Source organism: Dromiciops gliroides, chromosome 1 (genome assembly GCF_019393635.1).
Source record: "Dromiciops gliroides isolate mDroGli1 chromosome 1, mDroGli1.pri, whole genome shotgun sequence".
NCBI classification, from domain to species: domain Eukaryota; kingdom Metazoa; phylum Chordata; class Mammalia; order Microbiotheria; family Microbiotheriidae; genus Dromiciops; species Dromiciops gliroides.
In genome coordinates, this window is record NC_057861.1 from 222998744 (window position 1) to 223020926 (window position 22183).

Consider the following 22183-nt stretch of genomic DNA (forward strand, 5'->3'; position numbering starts at 1 on the left):
TCTAGGTCCAGCTCTATCTGAGGTTCCATCGACCTCATCCAGGTAGTGACAACCATCAGGAATGAGATTGGAACATGGGTTCTCTGACTCCCAAGCTAGGGTCTTCCCTCTATACTAGGATGTCCAACCTTCAGTGAGCACAGCACATCCCAATTTGAAATGCCTCCACTCCAAAAGCCTAAATGATTAGCCTAAAGAATAGATGCTTTATTAGGAGCGATAGGAGCCAGCCAGTTAGGTTATGCAAATATCTGAAAACTGATAACCATAATAGGTGACATTTAGAAAGTACTCTATATATTTTATCCAATGTATTCATTCCTGTAAGGTATACTCATTCCCCTTTTTACAGATAAGAAACTCAAGGTCAGAGAAGTGGAAATGGCTTGCATGGCATCACTCAACTAAGAAGTGTGAGGGGCTGGATTAGAACTCAGGTCATTCCTGACTCCAAGGACAAACTTTTCTACTACCCCAGGCTGCCTCTGTGTAGAGAGGCTAGAGGCACTGGGAGGCCTCCCACCACATACCCACAAGCTGAATGAGAAGGCCAGCTATCTTGAATGAAACTTCAGAGGGAAACTCAGTAATTCCATTCATCTTTCATTTTATACCCAGATCAGACCACTAGGAACCTCTAACAGGGTTTCCTCTGGCTTCATCATATATTCTATGTATCTCTGGAGGGGAATTAATGGTTGGAAATTATACAATCTTTGAGCTTGATCTCATCATGATAAAGGATTTCCTAATGATTAGATAAAGATAAAGATGAAACCTCTGATTTCATTGGTATAGGGAAACTCCAGGTAACGAAACTCCCTCTACCAATTCATACTAGCACCTTCTCTGCAAATGTATGGTCTTTGAGAAGTGACACACCCAGGTTAACATGGCCAATATTGGAGACTTGAACCCAAGTCTTCTCGACTATGAAGCCAGCCCTGTATCAAACACGCCGCTGTAAGTGGAGCTTTCCCAAAATGGAATAGTATGTTCCTCATCACTGGAAATGAACTAACATGATGGATGGTAACTTTCTGAGAATGTTGTCCAGATGATTCTTGTCTTTGGCAAAGATTAAGCTCTATGACCTCTAAGGTCCCTTCTAATATTAAATGTTCATGAGCCTATTGTTCTTTTATGGGCATCTACTGAGCCCTCACAGGCCTCTAATGGTCATTTCTGTGTGTCTCAGGGTTTGCATTGGACAGGATCTCAATCTTTCCATTGAGCTTTTCTTTTTTTAGTAGATTTTAGTGGATTAGAATAGTCAGTCAATAAACATTTATTCAGAACCTACTGTGTGCCAGACACTGTGCTAAGGAGTCAGGGAAGGGGCACAGAGTAAGGGGAGCTCACAGTTTGATACTGAAAAACAATACATAAAAAGTTGAAAAGGAGGATGGGGCTGGGGAAGAAAGATACCCTTCCATAGGGCATGATGAAATCCTGCAGCCAGGTGAGAAATGATGAGGTGTCTGCCCTAGGTCCCCTCCTTATATAGTGGATCTGGGAGGAGCTCTCCAATCAGAGGTATTAAAGGGTCTAAAGGACAAGGGGTACTGAGGTGTGAGTTTCAGAGCTGATTGATCTTGCAGGGAGATGAGTGTAATAGGATAGAAGGCAGGACTATCTTCTGCCTCTTTTTGTATTCTCTGCTCTTAGCATAGTGTCTGGCACATAGTAGGTGCTTTATTAATGTTTATTGACTGACCAGATAGAGACTGAGCCTGTGATTTCACTGATGTTGGGAGCTCCCATCTCACAGAGTTGTCTAAAATACTGAGACGTTTAAAAAATGTTCCAGGATCACAGAGCCAGTATAGGTCAGAGCTAGGCCTTAAACCCAAGTCTTCCCAGGTCCAAGGCTGGTAATCTATCCACTGTACCATGTTGCTTCTATGTAGGTAGGTGATGAAAAGAAATGTTCCCCTGAACTGATGGAGGGAGGGAAGATCAGAGAACTGGGACCACAAGGCAGAGATTCCCAGGCAAGAAAAAGAACAGAGATAGTTGGCCAGTGAGCCTTGCCATCTTTCCAGAGAGATCCTTCTCAGGGTCTCTGTAGTCCCTTAGCCACTTTCTTAGGTCTGTCCTGATAATTAGGTTAAAGAGAGGGTTCAACGGTCTCAAAAGAAGTAACCTCTTCTCTAGCCTATAAGCCAAAGTGAGACATGAAGAGCACAATGGAAAGATGGAGAGTCAGAGGGATGGCCTCTGACAGGACTCAGGCCTGGGTACCTGTTGGCATTGTCTGAACTCTGGGGCCGGGCAATGCAGTCCCTAGAAATTCTAAGAACTGGGTGTGATCCCATGGATTGTCCCACAATTTTGCCACGCTAGTTCACTGAATTTCCTTTTGCCCAAGCACAAGCGTGTACACTTTTGATCTAGAGACAAAGGAAGACACCACCCAGGTCAGCCACTCAGAGATGTGTCCTTAAATATCTGGCTGCTCACTACATTCTTCTCTCCTCTCAGGGGGCAAAGGGTACAAAGGGAGACCGGGCCTGTTGTGATTAGGCAAGTGAGAATGACAAAGGACAGCTGAAGAAGTCCTAGGAGACATGTAAATTAGGCCTAATAGGGCTGTATCAACCTTCTGCATGACTCTACCAAGCCCAGATCCCCCATTACATAGAAAGGGTGCTGTAAGGTTAGGCTGGAGAAGTAAACAAGGAAAGGCAAGAAAATATAAAGCTGGAAAATTAGGTTTTTTGGAGGAAGCTTCCTTTCAACAATTATGTGAATTAGCTACATGTACCCAAATTAAATGTATGCAGAGATTGTCTAGTCATATGATTGAGTACTCATTCATTCAATCAAGAGCTAAAATCTTGGTCAGGGGTTACTCAGTTACCATTTAAATGAACTCAGGTGAGTAAGTGGCTTGTGGTGCTGAAGTGGAGACTGATTGAGGAAATTCTAACATTACTGCAAGGGGCAGTTCAGTGTACTATAGTCATTCGGGAAAAGTGAGTGGCCCATCCTCCTGAGAATCTGGGGGGAAACTTGAAAAAAGGCACCAAGATCATGATCACCAAAGAAAGGAAAAACTCACTTTCCCCGAAGGAGGATGAACACCCCTCCAGATGTTGGTACCCTAGGTCAAAGCCTCATATGCCTCATGCTAGTTACAGCTCTGCACTCCATTGAAATAATACATCTAGGTGGAATAATGGAAAATGCATGGAACTTGGAGTCAAGAAGACTTGAATTCAAATCCTGCTTCAGAGAGGTAGCTGTGAGACCCTGGGCAAGTCACTTAGCACAGTGTTTGGCACATAGTAGACACTTAATAAATGTTTATTGACTGACTATTCCAATCCACTGTAATCTACTAAATCCAAAAAAAAAAAAAGAAAGGAAAAAATGAACAGGAAGATTTAGATCCTGCCCAATGCAAACCCTGAAAAACACAGAAATGACCAATAGAGGCCTGTGGCTACAATGAAACTCTTGAATGATCATTGGACTTAATTGATCTCTCTATCCCCCACCAACAAGGTCAACTGAGAACCAGAAGTACACTGCCCCTCCCTGCAGGAGTGTCTAAGTGTCCAGACAAATGATGTAAGGTGGCCCCAGACAATATCTTTTCACATGAAGCCCTTAATACATAATAACCAAGCCCTACTGTCAAGTGGTAATTACTGTAACATCATTCAGCCCATCACCAATTTGTAACATTGCTCCTGAGGAGCTGCCCCATCTACCGATCTACTGTAATTTCTGCAGAACCAATTAACAATGTTAAGTAGAGTATACATGTACTAAAATAACAATAATAATTAATATCTATATAGTGGCTTAAGGTTTGCAAAGTGCTTTATTAACCTTAACAATAATCCTGTAAGATAAGTCATACAGCTGTTATGATTATTATCCCCATTTTACAGACAAGGTCAAGTGATTTGCATAGGGTCAAACAGTAAAGCAGGATTTGAACTCAGGTCTTCCTGGTTATAGATACAGCATTCTAGTATTATGCCATACCACTTCTTTCAGTTGGACATGCCCTAATGTCATGGAAAGACAGCAAAACACTACCAAATTGTAGGTTATCTAGCCTCCTTCCCTTTGAATTGAGGGTCAACATCATTCAGTCAATTAGTTGACCTTTCCCTGATGTTGGCCCAGGCTCTGTTAGTTGCATATTACACAAAGGAGTAGCTGGAAGCTGACTTCAAATTCATAAGCCCCCTGAACTCCAGGTCAACAAAAGAAAATGGTGCTTCTTCATGAATAACAGGCAACTTTTCATTAACCCATACTCAATATTCATATGTAATTTGTATTCTGAAAACTAGGTGAAGATAGGCATCGATTCTCTTCCTAGTCAGTTCCAAAGAACCCGCTGTCTTCTCCACTATTGCCAATATCCCTACTGGAACTGTCACCAGATCCATTGTGTAGCATATCTTCTTAATTGGGCATTATATTTCAAATTTTAATTAAACATAGCATTCTCCTTCCTCTGAAAATACTCCATTCCAACCTACCTCTTTACTTTTACCCAAACTGTTTACTAGGTTGGAATGTCCTCCTTTCTTACCTGCAGAAATCCTATCCCTTTAAAGTCTAACTCAAGATCCAAGACCATTGCAAAGGATTTATGATAAAAAATGCTACCTACCTTCAGAGAAAGAGTCTGAATGCAGATTGAAGCATACGTTTTAAACTTTATTATTCTTCAAGGTTTCTTGGTCTGTGTTTTCTTTTCCAACATGGTTAATATGGAAATGTTTTACATGACTGCACAAGTAAAACCTTTATCAAATTGCTTACCTGGAGTGGGGGGGGGGAGGGAAGAGGGAGGGAGGAAAAGAATATGGAACTCAAAATCTGAAAAACAAATGTTAAAAATGTTTGTTTATATGTAACTGAAAAAATTAAAATTAAAAATAAATAAAGGGGCAGTTAGGTGCCATAGTTGATAAAGCACTAGCCCTGGAGGACCTGAGTTCAAATCTGATCTCACACACTTGACACTTACTAGCTGTGTGACCCTGGGCAAGTCACTTAACCCTCATTGTCCCATCCCCCCCCCCAAATCTTATGAATATTCATAAGGCAATCTGAAAATAAACAAAATTGATGGCCTTTTCCCTTGGACTTCACTTTGTGTTTTGTTTTGCATCTCTATAATTTACTTACAATATATTATTGTTTCTTTTAACTCCAATTGTTCATACCTTATCCTTCTACTAGACTGAGGGCAAGGGGCCACATCTTCTCTAAACTTATATCCTCCTCCATTGGCACAGTGCTCTGCCAATAGGTGTTTAATTAGTGTTTAATACTGTGAATAAAAGCTGTAAGCATTGAAACTACCTGGCAGGAGGAACCAGAGAAATAAAAAATAAAAATAAAAAGAACACGGTATTTCCTTGTTTCTGGCCAAAACAAATTGACAATAAGTAAGGCATACTTATGGATTAGTTCCTTTCACTATTTATTCCCCTATAAAACTAAATCATGTAAAAGATCAGGGGATTTAGAACTGACAAAGAACTAGTTTAGTTAGTCTAAATAGTCTTAGATTAGAACTAGTCTAGTCCCTTTAGTCTTACTATTAGAACCTGTCTAGTCCTTCAGAGGAAACTGAGAGCTAGAGATCTTAATCAACTGGACCAAGATCACACAGGTAGATGGTAATAGGTCCCAAAGTTATTTTTATCTTGAAGAGTTGTTTATTGTTTTCTTATGGTTGTTTTTTTTTTTTATCTAGTGTGAAAACTTTTCGTCCTTCCATACTCCATCCATATATTTGATTTTGAAAACACCCAAGAAAATGCTAGCTAGTAATGATGATGATGCTGATATAATGCTGTTAAGGTGAAAGGACTGGCTTTTCTCCTTGCTTGGGGATTCAGGGGATGCACATTTTACCAATATCGTACAAGAAAGAAATTATGTTATAAGTATATGACTATATAAGATTGAGCTTCAGCAAGGTTATTTGCTCCCTGGAAGCCTATAGCAAAGAAAACCGTGAATCATTATAAAGTAATTCCGTATTTGCAGCACACCCCAAGCCAGACTCCTGATGGCAATAGAACAAAGCCTTGTTCTTTCGTGTGTTTTCCTTGGACGCCCGAGTGTCTCAGAAAAAGGACAAGTATCTACTAGTAGATTAACATTATGAAAAAGTCAGGATTACGGGAAAAAAATCAGAGGGCCTGTGTAACTCAAGTTCTACAGCAATTCAAAAGCACAGGCCAGTAAGCTCCTAGCCACCGAGCAGTCCAGCCCAACACTAATCAGCATAGAAGCATATGGAGTGAAAGAAATCGAGGAACGTATGGGGTATACTGTGGCAACCACCAAGGCTTCAGAAGCCTCACAGAGGGCCTATTAATTTATTCCCTTCCTTTGCCCAAGAGTGCTGACCTCCCCTCTAATCCTGCCCCTTCAGGGTTCCTCATTTCCAGCGTTGCTCAACCCAGTCAGGCCTGTTTAACAGTTTCTTTTCTGAATTAGTCTCTTTGATGCCTTCCTATTTGTGTTCAGTGACATGAAAGAGATACTGATGCTGATTATCAAAGGCATGCGCTCCAAACCACCAAGCAGCTGATGCCCAAGGGACGTAACCTTATCTCTTCCTTCAGATTTTACATCCTCCCACTGAGAAGGAACTGGTGGTTTATGTAGCACATCATTTTTCCCCTACTAATTTCATATCAGAGATATTCATCTGAGAGAGGAAAAAATGAATTAATACCTTAAGCTTGTAGGTCACACTCAGGCAAACAGACTTACTGAGCAAAGTCCAATGGGGGGAAGCAGGTTTCTCAGAAGCATTTGCTTAGCCACAGCCTGGATTCAGCTTTTCGCATGGTTCTACTTCTGGCCTCTATGTACGGATTGCTGCCAGCAGTGCCCTGGAAGCAGTTTGCTGAGGCCCAGATATGGTTTTGGATGCAGGAAACACTAAGCTAGAATTCCTATAGCCCACAGCATACAAGATGAAACCCTCCTCTGTGCTTATTGCAGGATACCCTTCCTGGAGGCTCAGGGGGTAGCTGTCAGGAATAGTGAAAACTGTCCCTCTAAAAAGTCTGTCTTGCATATGCCCCCAGTGCTAGTGGTATATCCAAGGGAGAAAATTTGGGGTTACATTTTATATTTTCAAGGCAAAAAAAGTGATGGAAGAGAGGGTCATCCAGTGATGACACAGGGAGATGGACCTTATTCTAGGATCATTCTTCATGTTTACCAGTAATTCATCATTCAGAAAGTTCAAAGCCTTTAAACAAGGGACAGGTCACGTATGTCCTCACACCAGCAGCCAGGGATGGAGTCCTCACTTAGGACATGGTAGAAATGGTCCACAATCTGCAATAGTTGTGCATATTGTGTTACTAAGAGCGCCTTGGAACAGGAAATGTCAGAGGACATGGGATGGCAGCTGCATCTCCTCCCTGGGGAAACTACTATCTTTGTGCTTCACTTCATAGTCTTCTACCAGTCTATGCCCAACCAGGCAACCATCCCTAGGGTCCTGTTACCACAATGCCCATCTCCTCAGGCCTACCTTACCTTCTGGAAGGTTGCTCCCTTACTCAGAAAAACTAAATCCCTGGTCAGTGTCTTCTGGACTGCTACAACAGCCTCTCTCCCTTTTCCAACCCTCTCCCCCACCCACCCCACCCCACCCCAGGCAAAAGAATTCCTAGTTATGGTTCTGTCTGTAGATACACAAAATTCTCCTGATTGTTCATTTCAGAACCATTTTCTTTTGACTCAGCCAATGTCAGGCCCTTTGCTGTGGAGTGATGCCTGCTAATTAAATACAGTGAACCTCTTCATTTACACAAGGGGCAGGGAACAGAACTCACACTCACCTGATGGACTAACCATTTTGTATCAGGTATTTTATTAGTTGGAGTTTATATGGTGAGGGGGGACACTGGCTAAGATTTGATCTGTGGTATACCCTTTGGTATAATCCCCTTGGGTCATAGTAGTTGATTCTAATTACTGAGTTTTAGTCACATGGCAGAGGTTGTGATTGGGGAAGGGTCAGAGGCAAGAAGAACTTTTATAGAGGGGAGTGCCCTTCTTCCCAGGAGATAATAAGGGTAGCCTCAGCTCCAAACAGAGGTAGGTAAGCTGGGCACAGAGCAGGCAGAAGCCAGGAGTCAACTGAGGACAATGGAAATAACAAGGGACAGTTAGCACTGTCCCTGGTCCAATGAAGTCATCTTTCTAAGGAGTTGGGGGAAGGGAGAAGAGAAAGGGCTTTTTAGGCTGATGTAATAGAAGTCCTTGCGTATGTTATTTGAGGGCCAAAACTGTATTTGAATTTCATCAAACCAATAAGTAAAATTAGAAAATATCTTCCCCTCCATTGTCCTTCCCTTTTAGCTTATTTGACCATTGTTTCGAAACGCCCAGTCAGTCAGCCATGGGCTACCCCAGCCCAGCATTTCTCAGCAGTGCCATAAACAACCCAAAGTTCTATAAAGCTATGTCTGAGGATTTGGGCTCAAACAGACTCTGCTCTCCCTGTGCCCCGTGTGTGTGCACAAATAGATTTATTGCAATGGAAATGAATGTGGCAAGGACCACGTTTCTCACCCTAACTAAACTAATATTTAGCCTCAGACCCCTGGAACAAAAAACATTCTTGGTGTCTGTTGAGCAACTGTGTACATAAAAGACCAGTCAGGGTGTTTGGAAGGAGACAGACAAAGGGGGAGAAAGGGGAAGAGGCAGGTCATTCTCCTTGCTTTTTTATGCTTTAAAAATAAATGCTAAGTTTCACACACACACACACACACACACACACACACACACACACACCACCACCACCACCACCACCAACAACCACCATCACTACCACCTACCTAAAAAAGAAAGAAAGAAAAGAATGTGAGAAAGAAACTTTAATCCCCCATACAGCCAGAGTCAATAGCATTTCAGGTCTCTCCAAACAGGCCCACCCATGTGCCCCACCTCTGCCCCAGGGGGACTAACTCTGGGCATCTGTTCCCATGTTCTTCTCTTGAAGGAATTCTCTAGAAAGTAGCCCAAAACAGGAAGTGGTGTGTCCAACATTCCTAGCATGATACTCCAAGAGGGTAGGAAGTGGCCCTTGCAAGCCTATCTTCATAAGGCCTGGCAAAAGGTGACCAGACCTACCTTTATTGAGTCTCAAAACCAAAGTTTCCACAAATGCAGTCTTTTTGCAGAAGTACTACTGCTAGCCTGCATATTCACACTTCTGTCTTTTTGTGTCTCAGTTTCTCTATCTCTCTGTCTCTCTCCCTGTTTCTGTCTCTGTCTCTCTGTCTCTTGATTCTGTCTGTCTGCCTCTGTCTTTCTCTGTCTCTGCCTCTGTCTCTCTGTCTCTGTCTCCATCTGCCTCTCTCTGTCTCTGTCTCTATCTGCCTCTCTCTGTCTCTGCCTCTATCTGACTCTCTCTGTCTGTTTCTCTGTTTGTGTCTCTGTCTGTGTCTCTGTCTGTGTCTCTGTCTCTGTCTCTGTCTCTGTCTCTCTCTCTCTCTCTTTCTCTCTCTCCTCTGTCTCTCTGTCTCTCTCTCTCAAAAGCATCTCTGGTCCCTCTATAGCATCTGTAAGAAGAATCTCTAGTACTTAGAAGCAAAGTCCAAAATCCAACCCTTAAAGACCTACCCTTCTCACTGCATCCCCAGTGTTCCCCTCCCCCCACTAACCCCTATCAGAGCAGCTCCTTGCAAGGACCTGGCTTACAGTGTATCTACAGTTCTAGTGCCACCAAGTGGCCTCTAAGAGATATGATAAGGCTTTGGGGGCATGGGCCCCTTGCAAGTAAGGGATGGTGGGCAACAGCAGAACCTGGCCATCCTCCCCTGGATTACTGCTAGGGTAAATCAGAATCATTCCCAATTTTCCAAAATTCTAACTCAGGGATCAGTAATCTCTATGTTTAAGATTTAATTGTCCATGTGGATTGTAGAGTGAATCAGCCAAGCATATCTGGTGAACAGCACAGCCTGCTGGGATGTTAAATGTCTTAGAGACTTTTACCCCCTATGGTTGTGGAAAGAAATGGAAAGAGCCCTTGTCTAGGAAACTAGAGACCTAAATTTGAATGCAATAGACCGAAGACAAGTCATTTAACCTTTCTATATCTTAGTTTCCACATATCTCCTCTACAAATCTCAGATTATTAGGAGGGACTAGTAAGAAAATATATATGAGGGCACTTTGAAGAACAGCTGACATTTAATAGGACCTTAAGGGTGCATTGTACCTTCCTTATGTCATTTGATTCTCATCACAACATCATGAGATAGGTATTATGATTTTGATTTTACAGATGAGGAAACTGAGGCTCCAAAAGGTTAAGTAGATTTTGTGTTCTCACTGACCATGGATATGCCTTACAGCAGGGCAGATGACAACCCATTTATTGCTGCCTGTCTTGTCTAACTCTTTTCCTTGTGCCCCTAAAAATTCACCCTAGGAGGGGGGATTCACATTTGTGCTCTAATTATTGAAAACTGAAGTTGAGAATCATTGATTGATTATTCAGGGGAAGCTTTACAGTCAGCTAGGTGACAGGATAGAGCAGTGGGTATAACACTAGGCCTGGGATCAGAAAGACTTGATCTTACATCCAACCTCAGAACACTTCTTACCTGCGTGACCCTGGGTAGATCACTTAACGTCAGTCAGCCTCAGTTTCCTCATCTGTAAAATGGGGCTAAGAATAATACCTGCCTCCCAGGGTTGTTGTGTGGATCAAATGATATCTACATGTTGGAGGCCTTTTTTGGTTCTCTAATTGCCCAGATAACAAAGGAGCACAGGGGTTGTCCATTGGTCTATTCCTCAATGTAAATGATTTGACACATTTTTTCTCTGGTCATTCATTTCTCTGATGACCTGATACCATTCTCCAATCTGTTGTCAAATCTTGTGGTTTCTATCGCCACATCTCACATGTTCATCTCCTTCACACTCACACAACTGCCTATCCCCTTAACTGTGTTTGGACCCTCATCACATCTCACTTGGACTATTCTAATAATTTTCTAATTAATTCCCATGCCTTAAGTCTCTCCCCACTCCAATTTATCAGCAAACAAAGCGATTTCTCTAAAATGTAGGTCTGGTTATGTCACTTCTCTACTCAATAAACTCCTTATTGGCATTTAAAGCCCTTCACAGGTCAGACCCTTCCTTCCTTTCCAGTTGTCTTACACTTTTCTCCCCTCTACACACTCTATATTCCAGTTACTTTGACCTCTTCACTGTTCCTTACCCAATTCTCCCAATTCTAGACATTTGCATTCGATGTCCTACATACCTGGAAAATACTTCCCTCCTCACTTCCAATTCCTCATTTCCTCCTCCTTTCGGGACTCGACTCAAATCCTACTTGAGATGTTTGTCTGTCTGCTCTCCTTGACTTCAGAGTTTTCCTTCTGAGAACACCTTCCACTTGTATGTAACTTGTATATAAATAATTATGCTCATGTTATGTCATAGTTATCACCATGTTAGAACATTAAATACTCAAGAGCAGGCAGCTTTCTTTGTATGACCAACTATAAGAATAGCTAACATTTGGATGTTACTTTAAGGTTTGCAAAATACTTCACAAAAATCTCACTGGATCTTCACCACAACCCTGGAAGGCAGGTGCTATTACTTTCCCCACTTTACAGATAAGGAAATTGAGTCTGTCAGAGGTTAAGTGATCTACCCAGGGTCACATAGGTAGGAAGTGTCTGAGGCTGAATTTATGCTCAGATCTTTCTGATTCCAAGTCCTCTACCCACTGCTCTATGCAGCCACCTAGCTGACTATAAAGCTTTTCCTGAATAATCAATCAGCAATCCTCCACTTCAGTTTTCAATAGAATACAAATGTGAATTTACATAAGGTGAGAACTGTCTATATTCTCTAACAAATATCCTTACCACAGCATCATTAGAACACTGCTATTAAAATATGGCCCTTTGTTCCAGGGAAAATCTTGGAATGATTAAAACTGCTATTTACCAAAGACAATTCAGCCTGTTTTCCTCTTGTTCAATTCTGGGACCTGTAGTCACATATCTAGCAAGTTTGGGATACAAGATTTGAACTCATATCTTTTGTTAAACAAAGGTGGGGTTGGGGGGAAGCTAGGTGGCACAGTGGATTAAACACTGGCCCTGGATTCAGGAGGACCTGAGTTCAAATCCAGCCTCAGGCACTTGACACTTAGTAGCTGTGTGACCCTGGACAAGTCACTTAACCCTCATTGCCCTGCAAAATAAAATAAAATAAAAAATAAATTAAAAAATAAAAGACCAGGGGCAGCTAGATGGCACAGTGGATAGAGCACCGGCCCTGGATTCAGGAATACCTGAGTTCAAATCTGGCCTCAGACACTTAACACTTACTGGCTGTGTGACCCTGGGCAAGTCACTTAACCCCAATTGCCTTACTAAAAAAAAAAAAGAAAGAAAGAAAAATAAAAGACCAGTGGTCTTTCCATGTCAAAGGTATAAAGCACTATATAAATGCTCCTCTACTAAAGTTCTATTCCAAGGCTTCCTCTGTCGGGTACAGAGGTGACAATGGGTTCTCGAAAGATGTGCCTAGCACCTGCCCAGCTAAATCTGGAGAGCTCATCACCAGCTGTTTGGCCACAAGCTACTGAATTTATTCTTTCCATAGCTGCTTGTGAAGACACTTTTCTAAGGCTTAAAGGGACAGTGATTTGTGTCAATGGTAGGAGCACGTGCAGAGGTGAAATCACAGCACTGAGAAAAATTGAAGGATGCAAATGTTACCCAGGAGTTTACTTTGCCATCAGCTAGCTCTGGATAGATGTGCTCCCTTGCACCCATAAGTTGGATTCAGTGAAATTAAATTCAGTAGCATTTATGAAGCAAACACTGTGCTAGGCGAGTGAGGATATAGAGAATAAAGCTAAATATTAAAAATTGTAACTTCAAGTATCTACTGGGTCATATAGCATCCACAAATAAATCAAGGTAAAGTAATACAGAATAATTTCAAAAGGGACAGAACGCTAACAATTGTAAAGGTTTAAGAAGGCTTCCTAAAGGAGGTGGCAACTAAACTGTTTTTTAAAGCAAGGAGTCAAATAGAAGGCCTGCGGGCCTTCTTGCAACACTACCCAGTATGTCCCAAATCACATTAAAATGGAAATGGAAAATATTTAACGAAATAAATAAAAATACAACAGAACATAAATAATGTTAACATGTGGTCTTCTAAGTCAAAATGTGGCCCCTTTTTTCTATTTGAGTTTGACACCACTGTCATAAAGCAACTCCATATAATTTTAAGTTATGTGGAAGGTGTTGACTTGCATTGTTGTTGTTCAGTTGTTTTCAATCATGCATGACTCTTTGTGATGCCATTTGGGGTTTTCTTGGCAGTGACACAGGAGTGCTTTACCATTTCCTTCTCCAGCTCATTTTACAGAGGAGGAAATTAAGGCAAACAGGTTTGGGACCTGCCCAGGGTCACATAGGTAGTAAGTGTCTGAGGCCAGATTTGAACTCATGAATGAAGATGAGTTTTCCCCACTCCAGGCCCAGCTCTCTATCACTGAGCCACTTAACCACCCTTACCTAATGATGTAATTTATTCTTATTCCCTCTCTACCCACCGACATCCACCTTCCTTTAAAGCAATGGTGTCAAACTCAGATAGAAATGGGGGCTCACCAAACCATACATAAGATTTTTGCCAGTTGTATATAGACTTAGAAAAACACATATTAACATTATCCATGTTTTATTGCATTTTAATTTTTTTGTCAAAATTTCCCAATTACAATTTAATCTGGTTCAGCTGCACTCAGAAATGTTGTAAGCAGCACGTAGCCAGCCATGTATTTGACAGCTCTAAGCTAAATTACATCAGGAAATTGTCACAGAACTTTTGATGATCCCAAAATGATGTCTGCTGCAAACATCCATCTTTTAACCATCAGTAGACTCTATTGTTATTGGAATTGGGAACACTTATGAGTTAATTCCTTCTACCAATGCAGATTGATACCTGCTCTATCATTTATTGTCTCAGAGAGCTTCCAGAGGCAGACAGGGTAAATGCCTCCCCCCTTGTCAAATATATCAGCATCGGTCAAGGATAAGACTTGAATGCAGGTCTTCCTGACTTCATTACAACCCTACCCATTCATTCTGGTGCCAGGTCCCATCAATTCTACTTTCACAACATCTTTCCTATATGCCACCTTCTCTCTTCTGACACTATAACAACCCTGATATAGGCTCTCTCACTGCATGCCTGAGTTACTGCAATAACTTTCTGATTGGTCTCCCAACCTCAAGTCTCTGTACTCCAATCTGTCTTCCATTCAACTGTCAAACTGATCTTCCTAAAGCACAGGTTGTGTCTTCTCCCTGCTCAATCAATGCCAGTGGCTCCCTATCACCTCCAGAACCACATATAAAATCTTCTGTATGGATTTTAAAGCTCTTCATACACGGCCCTTTCTTACCTTCCCAGTCTTCTGGGAGGGGGATTACTCCCCTCCAAATACTGTACAATCCAGTGACACCACTCCTCCACCATTCCTCCCACAAGAAATTCCATCTCCTGGCACCATGTGTCTTCACTAGCTATACCTCGTGCCTGGAATGATCTCCCTTCTCATCACTGCTTCCTGACTTCCCTGACTTCCTTCCATATTTGGCTCAAATCTTCTGCAAGAAGCCTTTCCTGATGCCACTTCATGTTAGTTCATTCCCGCTGAGATTACCTCCAATTTACCCTGTGTGTATCTTGTATTTATCCAATTATTCATGTTGTGCAGTTGTTTCAGTCATGCTTGACTCTTCCTGACCCCATTTGGGTTTTCTTAGCAAAGATACTAGAATGGTTTAAGCATTTCTTTTGCTCCTTCCTTTCTTATTCCCTTTTTTCCTCCTCTCCTCTCTTCTCTCCTCTCTTCTCCTTTCTTCTCCTCTTATCTACCTCTTTCCATATAGGAAACCATACCCTTACTTACAGGTGCTCTGCCCAAAGGAATACAAATTTGTCTGCAGAAATCTCACTAAGATTTCTGGGGGTTTACCTACAAGATGACTTCTAAGGACCACTCCTTAAACCTAAGTAACTCTGGCCCTCATCGATTGGCCAGCAATAGGTCCCTGCCCAGGCCTCCTTTTGCCATTGTTTGACCTCTTGATGGCTCAGGGTGGGCCTGGTTGGTTAGTTGGTTGTTGTCCTTCATTTTCAACAAGCACCAAAGTGACATCACTATGTTAGAGTTAAGTTACAGTGTGTCTGACTGTGGCTGATCAAACCAATATGAGTTTGGAATGCTCTACCACAGGTCAGGCACAAATAATCCATGTGAACATTTGGGTTGGATTCTCTGAATCTGAGCATCTCACATTTCTTTTGAGCTACTTCAATTCTGCTTTGCTCATAGAGCACAGCACCTTTTCTGAGGAGGACACGCCATGCTGGGTGGTCCTGTGCCTGTGTCTTCCATGTCATGCAATCATTTCCAAAATTCTTAAGAGAGACCATGAGAATGTTCTTATATCTCTTTTTTGTTTTGGGTTTTTGTTTTTTTTTGCAGGGCAATGAGGGTTAAGTGACTTGCCCAGGGTCACACAGCTAGTAAATGTCAAGTGTCTGAGGTCAGATTTGAACTCAGGTACTCCTGAATCCAAGGCCAGTGCTTTATCCACTGCGCCACCTAGCTGCCCCTATATCTCTTTTTCTGACCACTATATGAGCGCTTGCCTTCTGTGAGTTCTCCATAAAACAGTCTTTGAGACAAGTATACATTTGTCATTGAAACAGCATAGCCAGCCCATCAGAATTGCACTCTCTGCGGTAGTTTGAAAGCCTGACTTGAGAGAGAGGACCTCAGTATCTGGTATCTTATCCTGCCAGATGATCTTTAGAATCTTCCTAAGACAATTCAAATGGAAGAGATTCAATATCCTGGCATGTCACTGGTATAGTGTTCAGGTTTCACAGGCATTCAGCAATGAGGTCAACATAACAGCTCTGTTAACCTTCAGTTTAGTAGTCAGTCTAATACCTTTTTCTGTCCCATACTTTTCTTCGGAGCCTCTCAAATGTTGAGCAAGCTCTGGCAATGCCTCATCAACCTCATTATTAATATGTACATTCCTAAAAAGTATATTGCCAATGGGGCAGCTAGGTGGCACAGTGGATACAGCACCAGCCCTGGATTCAGGAGGACCTGAGTTCAAATCTGACCTCAGACACTTGACACTTACTAGCTATGTGACCCTGGGCAAGTCACTTAACCCTCATTGCCCTGCAAAAAAAAAAAAAAAAAAGACAGGGAACATCCTCCATTAGTGGGCATTCCATGTTTAAAGATCAAGCCAAACAGACTGAGAAATAATCTCATAGGTAGGAAGAGACTCAAGAGAGAGGATAGTTATGGAAACCCAGAGAAGAGAGACTATTCAGGAGAAGGTAGTCAACAGTGTCAATGACTGCAGACAGGTCTGAAAGATGAAGTTTGAGAAGAGGCCACATTAAATTTGACAGTTAAGAGATCATTGATAACTACTGGAGAAAGCAGTTTCACTTGAATGATGAGGTCAGAAGCCAGGTTGCATAGAGTTTATAAGAGAACAAGAAGAAAACAAGTGAAGGTACCAATGGAAGATGGCTTTTCCAAGGAAACTTGTCCCTGTCCCTAGAGCCATCTTGGTCTTGATAGATGAACTTTTGATATATTCTTTTTTTTTTGGACTGGTCAATGAGGGTTAAGTGACTTGCCCAAGGTCACACAACTAGTAAGTGTCAAGTGTCTGAGGCCAGATTTAAACTCAGGTCCTCCTGAATCCAAGGCCAGTGCTTTATCCACTGCGCCACCCAGCTGCCCCCAGATTTTAGCTATACTTTTTTTTTGATAGATGAACTTTGACCTTATTTTTCCCAGATCTAGTCCTTCATCTCCTCTCCAGGCTATCTCCAAACCATGCCCCACCCCTCACTTTCAAGCCCCCTTTTATGTGTTACTTTCCCCCATTAGAATGTAAGCTCCTGGAGGGTAGGGACTATTTTGCTTGTTTATATTTGTTTCCCCAGTGCTTAGAACAGTGATTGACATATAGTAAGCATTTAATAAAAGCTCCATCTATACACCACCATCAGTCTGTCAAAGAAATGGCTTTAAAATCATGACCAAGGGCACTACACACAAAAGAAAGTGGACCAGTTATGTAGCAAGAGTGCTATAACAGATAGGCAGCCCAAGGGCTGATCCAATGGTGTCTCAAATTTTTCAAAGAATTCAGTGAAAGTTTCCAAAGTATTGAATGACTATTTGATGGAATATTTTCTGAAAGATATGGAAAAGGGATAAGAAACAGGCAGGGCAATATGCCCTGACAATATACACACCAGTGAGATCATGGAACTATCTGAATATCCAAGCATAGGCTTAACAGAAAACAGCAATTCCTTTAGTTTCTAGAAAAGTGTGAAGAGTATAAATGACTTCCTCTTATTTGTCACCTAAAATCAAGCCTGGATGTTTTCCACTTGCCTTTAACTACTGTGAAAGCTACTTAGAAAATTACCACTACTCAAAGTCCACCTGGCTAAACCATAGTAATTGTATCCTATTCTGTACCTCAACTAGGAGTCAATGGCTATAAACTAGAGCATGTGTCCTGGATCCATCTTTTTACTCTGTCTTGGACCACACTCCCAACCAGAATTCCATGGAATAAGCGAATTGTCCATATGTGGGATTCCTATGCCTATGTACAAAAGAGAATACAGGCAGCCCTCAACCTCCCCCATGCCCCATGGACATTCAGGACTGCCACTGGGCAAAATTGAGAAAGGTGTCTTCTCTTTATCTTTATTATTCCACTGTCAACGTCTGCTTTTAGGAAATAATCTGATATTAATAATTTATACCTTCTAAAAAAAAAAGGGGGCAGCTAGGTGGCACAGTGGATAGAGCACCGGCCCTGGAGTCAGGAGTACCTGAGTTCAAATCTGGCCTCAGACACTTAACACTTACTAGCTGTGTGACCCTGGGCAAGTCACTTAACCCCAATTGCCTCACTAAAAAAAATAAATAATTTATACCTTAATATCAATTTACCAATATATTACCTCTCTCAGGGGGTTCCATCAGACATAAGGAGGAGGTGGGTGAGGTATTTTGGGGGGCAGAATGGGCAGCTACCTGTTCTATTTAAGCACAAGCTCCCACACTACGTTTTGCATAGGTCCATAGAGGAAATTCACGAGTTCAGTTATTCACTTTTCATCTCCCACATCAGGCTCACAAAAAGTGAAGGAATGATTATAAAGAAGCAGCATGTTTGGAGTTATCCTCGATTCCTTACTCTCCCTCACCCCACTTGCCAAGTCCTGTTGTTTCTAACTCCACAATATCTCACATGCATTCACTTCTGTCCACTCACAGGACTACCACCCTGGTGCAGGCCCTCATTATTTCTCACATGGATTATTGAAATAGCCTCCTAAATGGGTTCCCTGCACCAAGACTCTCCTTTCTCCAGCCCACCCTCCACACAATCACCAAATTTATTTTCCTTAAGTTCAAGACTGACCCATGTTAATCCCCTGTTCAATAAATTCCAGTGGCTCCCTATTACCTCTAAGATCAAATATAAACCTTTCTGTTGGTTATTTAAAGTCCTTTAGCCTACCTTTCCAGTCATACTACACAAGGTATACAATGTGATATTTCCTATCCCGTCCCCCCAACCCTTACTCAAGTCTAAAAAACCTCGCCTTCTCTTGTTCAGAACACATAACACTCTCCTATTTCCATGCCATTGCACTGATGGTCCCCAATTGCTGAAAAGGATTCCCTATCTCTCCATTTCAGAATTTCTAGCTTCCTTTAAAGTTCAAGTCAAATGCTACTTTATACATGAAGCCTTTCCTGATTCTTGCCACCCCCCCCCCAGCCGCTAGTACTTCCCAAGCCATCCCAACCCAACCCCAGATCACCTTGTATTTATTTCTTATATGTTTTGCATATGGTAGCACAGTGGATAGAGTGTGGGCCTGGAGTCAGGAAGACTCATCTTCCTAGCTGTGTGACCCTGGGCAAGTCTCTTCCCCTGTTTACCTTAGTTTCATCATCTGTAAAATGAGCTGGAGAAAGAAATGGCAACCCAGTCCAGTATCTTTGCCAAGGAAACCCCAAATAGAGTCACAACTGAAACAACTGAACAACAACATACTAATATGTATATTGTATGTGTTGTTTTCCCCTATAAAATTCAGACTCTTTGAAAACAAGGAACTGTTTCATTTTTGTATTCCTATTGCCTAGCACAATGCCTGGCACATTAATAAATTGTGTTAATTGTTGGACCAAGGATAAAGCATGAATAATTCTGAATTCAAGTACATGGCTCTTACCACTAATGAGCTAAATGACCTTGGGCAAGTCATAAGTATGTCATAGTCATGAGATCTTTTCAAGGCCTCACTCTCCTTATCTGTGAAATGACAAGGTTAGCTTCAATGATTTCCAAAGTCTCTTCTACCTTCAAAAATTCTGTGACTCTAGAACTCGATGCCTCATAAGTCAATACTAGAGTAGAAGAATGAGTAAGCCAAGCAGTTATTAGCCATAGGATCAGAAAAGTAAAGTGGAACAAGTCAAGAGACATTCGTAATTCAAGAGTAATTTCAAGTTAAAAGCTGCAGTAGGGTAGGATGCCAATGTTAGCAGTGGGAATCTTATCCTTTTCTTTTCTGGAGTGACAGCTTATGCTGGCCAGGATTCTACCCTGTTTGAAGTTTAAAGAACGAAGTTTGAAGAAGACCATAAAAGAGATATTGTAGTCAAAGGCAGGAAGCGATTAGGACGTGGATAAGAATTTCAGTAAAGGCAGGGTGAAGATTAGACTGTATTTTGGCAATGTTTCTGCCCTGGTAATAAACAGATTCAGAGACAATCGTTCTGTGGGAGGAAGATAGGAAGTCTGTGGATAAGAATGGATCCAAGATTGTTTTACCAAAGAGGGTAATAATGGCATTTGATACTTCAGATCACATTGATTTTTGTTTTTTGGGGTTGGGTTGGCTTTGTTTGGGATTTTTTTTTTTTTTTTGCCCAGAAGAAAGCCTCCATTTTTTAAGCCCTTAGTAGCCAGAAGTTAGTGGATAATTTATGGTTCTCAAAGATAAAAAGCAAATGAAGAGAACTGAAGAACAACCAATGAAACTGCTTGAGTCGGTATTGTCTGCACAAAAGTGAATGAACTATAGAAGTTCTAAGCGACACCAGCAATGTTTAGCATGGCATGCTAAGAAAACTGGCTCTTAATATCTTGCTTTGGGATAATGCTCATATATTTCAAAGAGAAGAAAAGGCAAATCTAGCTCTGTGATTCAGAGAATAGAAGAAAATGACTGACTCCAGAAATGAGATTATTATTAGGTATGGATAGACATGAAAATGATGCCCCTTCCTCAAAGTGCTCAGATTAATCCAGTGGGGTTTTTAATAAATTTATATTTACATGCGTAATTTTTTACATAATCTGTCACTCCTACTATCCCCTCCCCCACAACTGAACAACAGTAACAACAAAATGGAGAACAAAAACCCTCATCATAAACATACATAGTCAAGCAAGGAAAATTCCCACAATGACCATACTGAAAAATGTCATGTCTTACTGAGCAGCATTTTGGGTTGCGGTGAAAGGCATGCTTTATCTCCAGTCCTTTGGATTTGCACTTGATCATTGCAGTAAGGGTTCTGAAGCCTTTCAAAGTTGTTTTTCTCTGCAATACTGCTGTCATTATATAAATTGTGCTACTAGTTCCAGAGCAATCCATTGTTGAAAGTTAATATACTGGAGGAAGCTAGGTGGTGCAGTGGATAAAGCACGGACCCCAGATTCAGGAGGATCTGAGTTCAAATCCAGCCTCAGACACTTGACATTGTGACCCTGGGCAAGTCATTTAACCCTCATTGCCCTGCCCCCCCCCAAAAAAAAGTTAATATAAAAAAATAAACCCAAGATTGGGGTAGGGGTGAGGAGCAAAGTTTTTATGTGCTCTCTTGAGAAAGAAAACTTCATATTTAATTAATACTGAGGGATATAGAATCTAGCTCTAGAATATCTGGAATGAAACAGATACATTTCAGGAAGAACCTATCTAATCCTTTGTTTCTTGCTCGCCAACACAAAAACTCATCTTTTTTCACACCAGAGCTTGCTGTTTGTGAATTCTGGATCAACAACTCCAAATAATCAAAATTTTTAGTTGGTTCATAGCAATGGAGAGAGCCAAAATGGGCCTGAGTAAATTGCTAAATAAGTTGATGATAATCTATACCCAAGAGTTCACATTAGTAGCTCTATACTACTGGGCCACCTGGCCTAGACCACCTCTGCTGCTGTTCCTGCTGACAAGGGCATACACAGCCATTGTGAGATCTTGAGGTGAGACCAGAAAACATTCCACTCATCTACCTTCATCAGGATAGTTCCTGCCACCCATTGATACTCTGCCTAGATTCATTTGCAAATACTTAGCAAACTCTCATTTCCTCTTACTCTCCCCATCCCCTAGATTTAAGATCCCAGACTATCAAAGAGGAAACCCCTTGTACAACCCCTGCTGTCTACTCTTGTGTACAGATTCATCATCATCGACAACTAACATTTATATAATACTTGCTATGTGTCAAGCACTTTACAATTATTATCTCATTTGATCCTCCCCCAAACCCTGGGAGGTAGGTGTATCATTATTCCCATTTTACTACTAAAGACACTGAGGCAAACAAGTTGAAATAACCTACCCAGGGTCACAGGACTGACAAGTGTTTTAGGCTAGATTTGAACTCAGATCTCCTTGCCTGGAATGCTCTCTCTCCTCCACTCCTGGCTTCCTTTAGGTCCCAACTAAAATCCCATCTTCTGCAAGAGGCTTCCCCCAACCCTTCATAATTCAAGTACCTTCTCTCTGTTAATTATTTCCTGTTTATTATACATATTTGTGTGCGTGTTGTTGCCCCTTTTAGATTGTAAGCAGGGACTGTCTTTTGTCTTGTGTATTCTCAGTGCTTAGCACAATGAATGGTACACAGCAGGCATTTAATAAATGTTGGTTGATTGATTGAATCAGGCCCAGTGCTCTATCCACTGCACCACCTATCTGCCACAAGCTGAACCAACAG

General features: G+C 41.6%; 1 pseudogene; it reads left to right on the forward strand.

The window, feature by feature from the left end:
- The window catches only part of LOC122747555, a 165045-nt pseudogene that overhangs the window by 135339 nt on the left and 7523 nt on the right, over window positions 1–22183 (forward strand).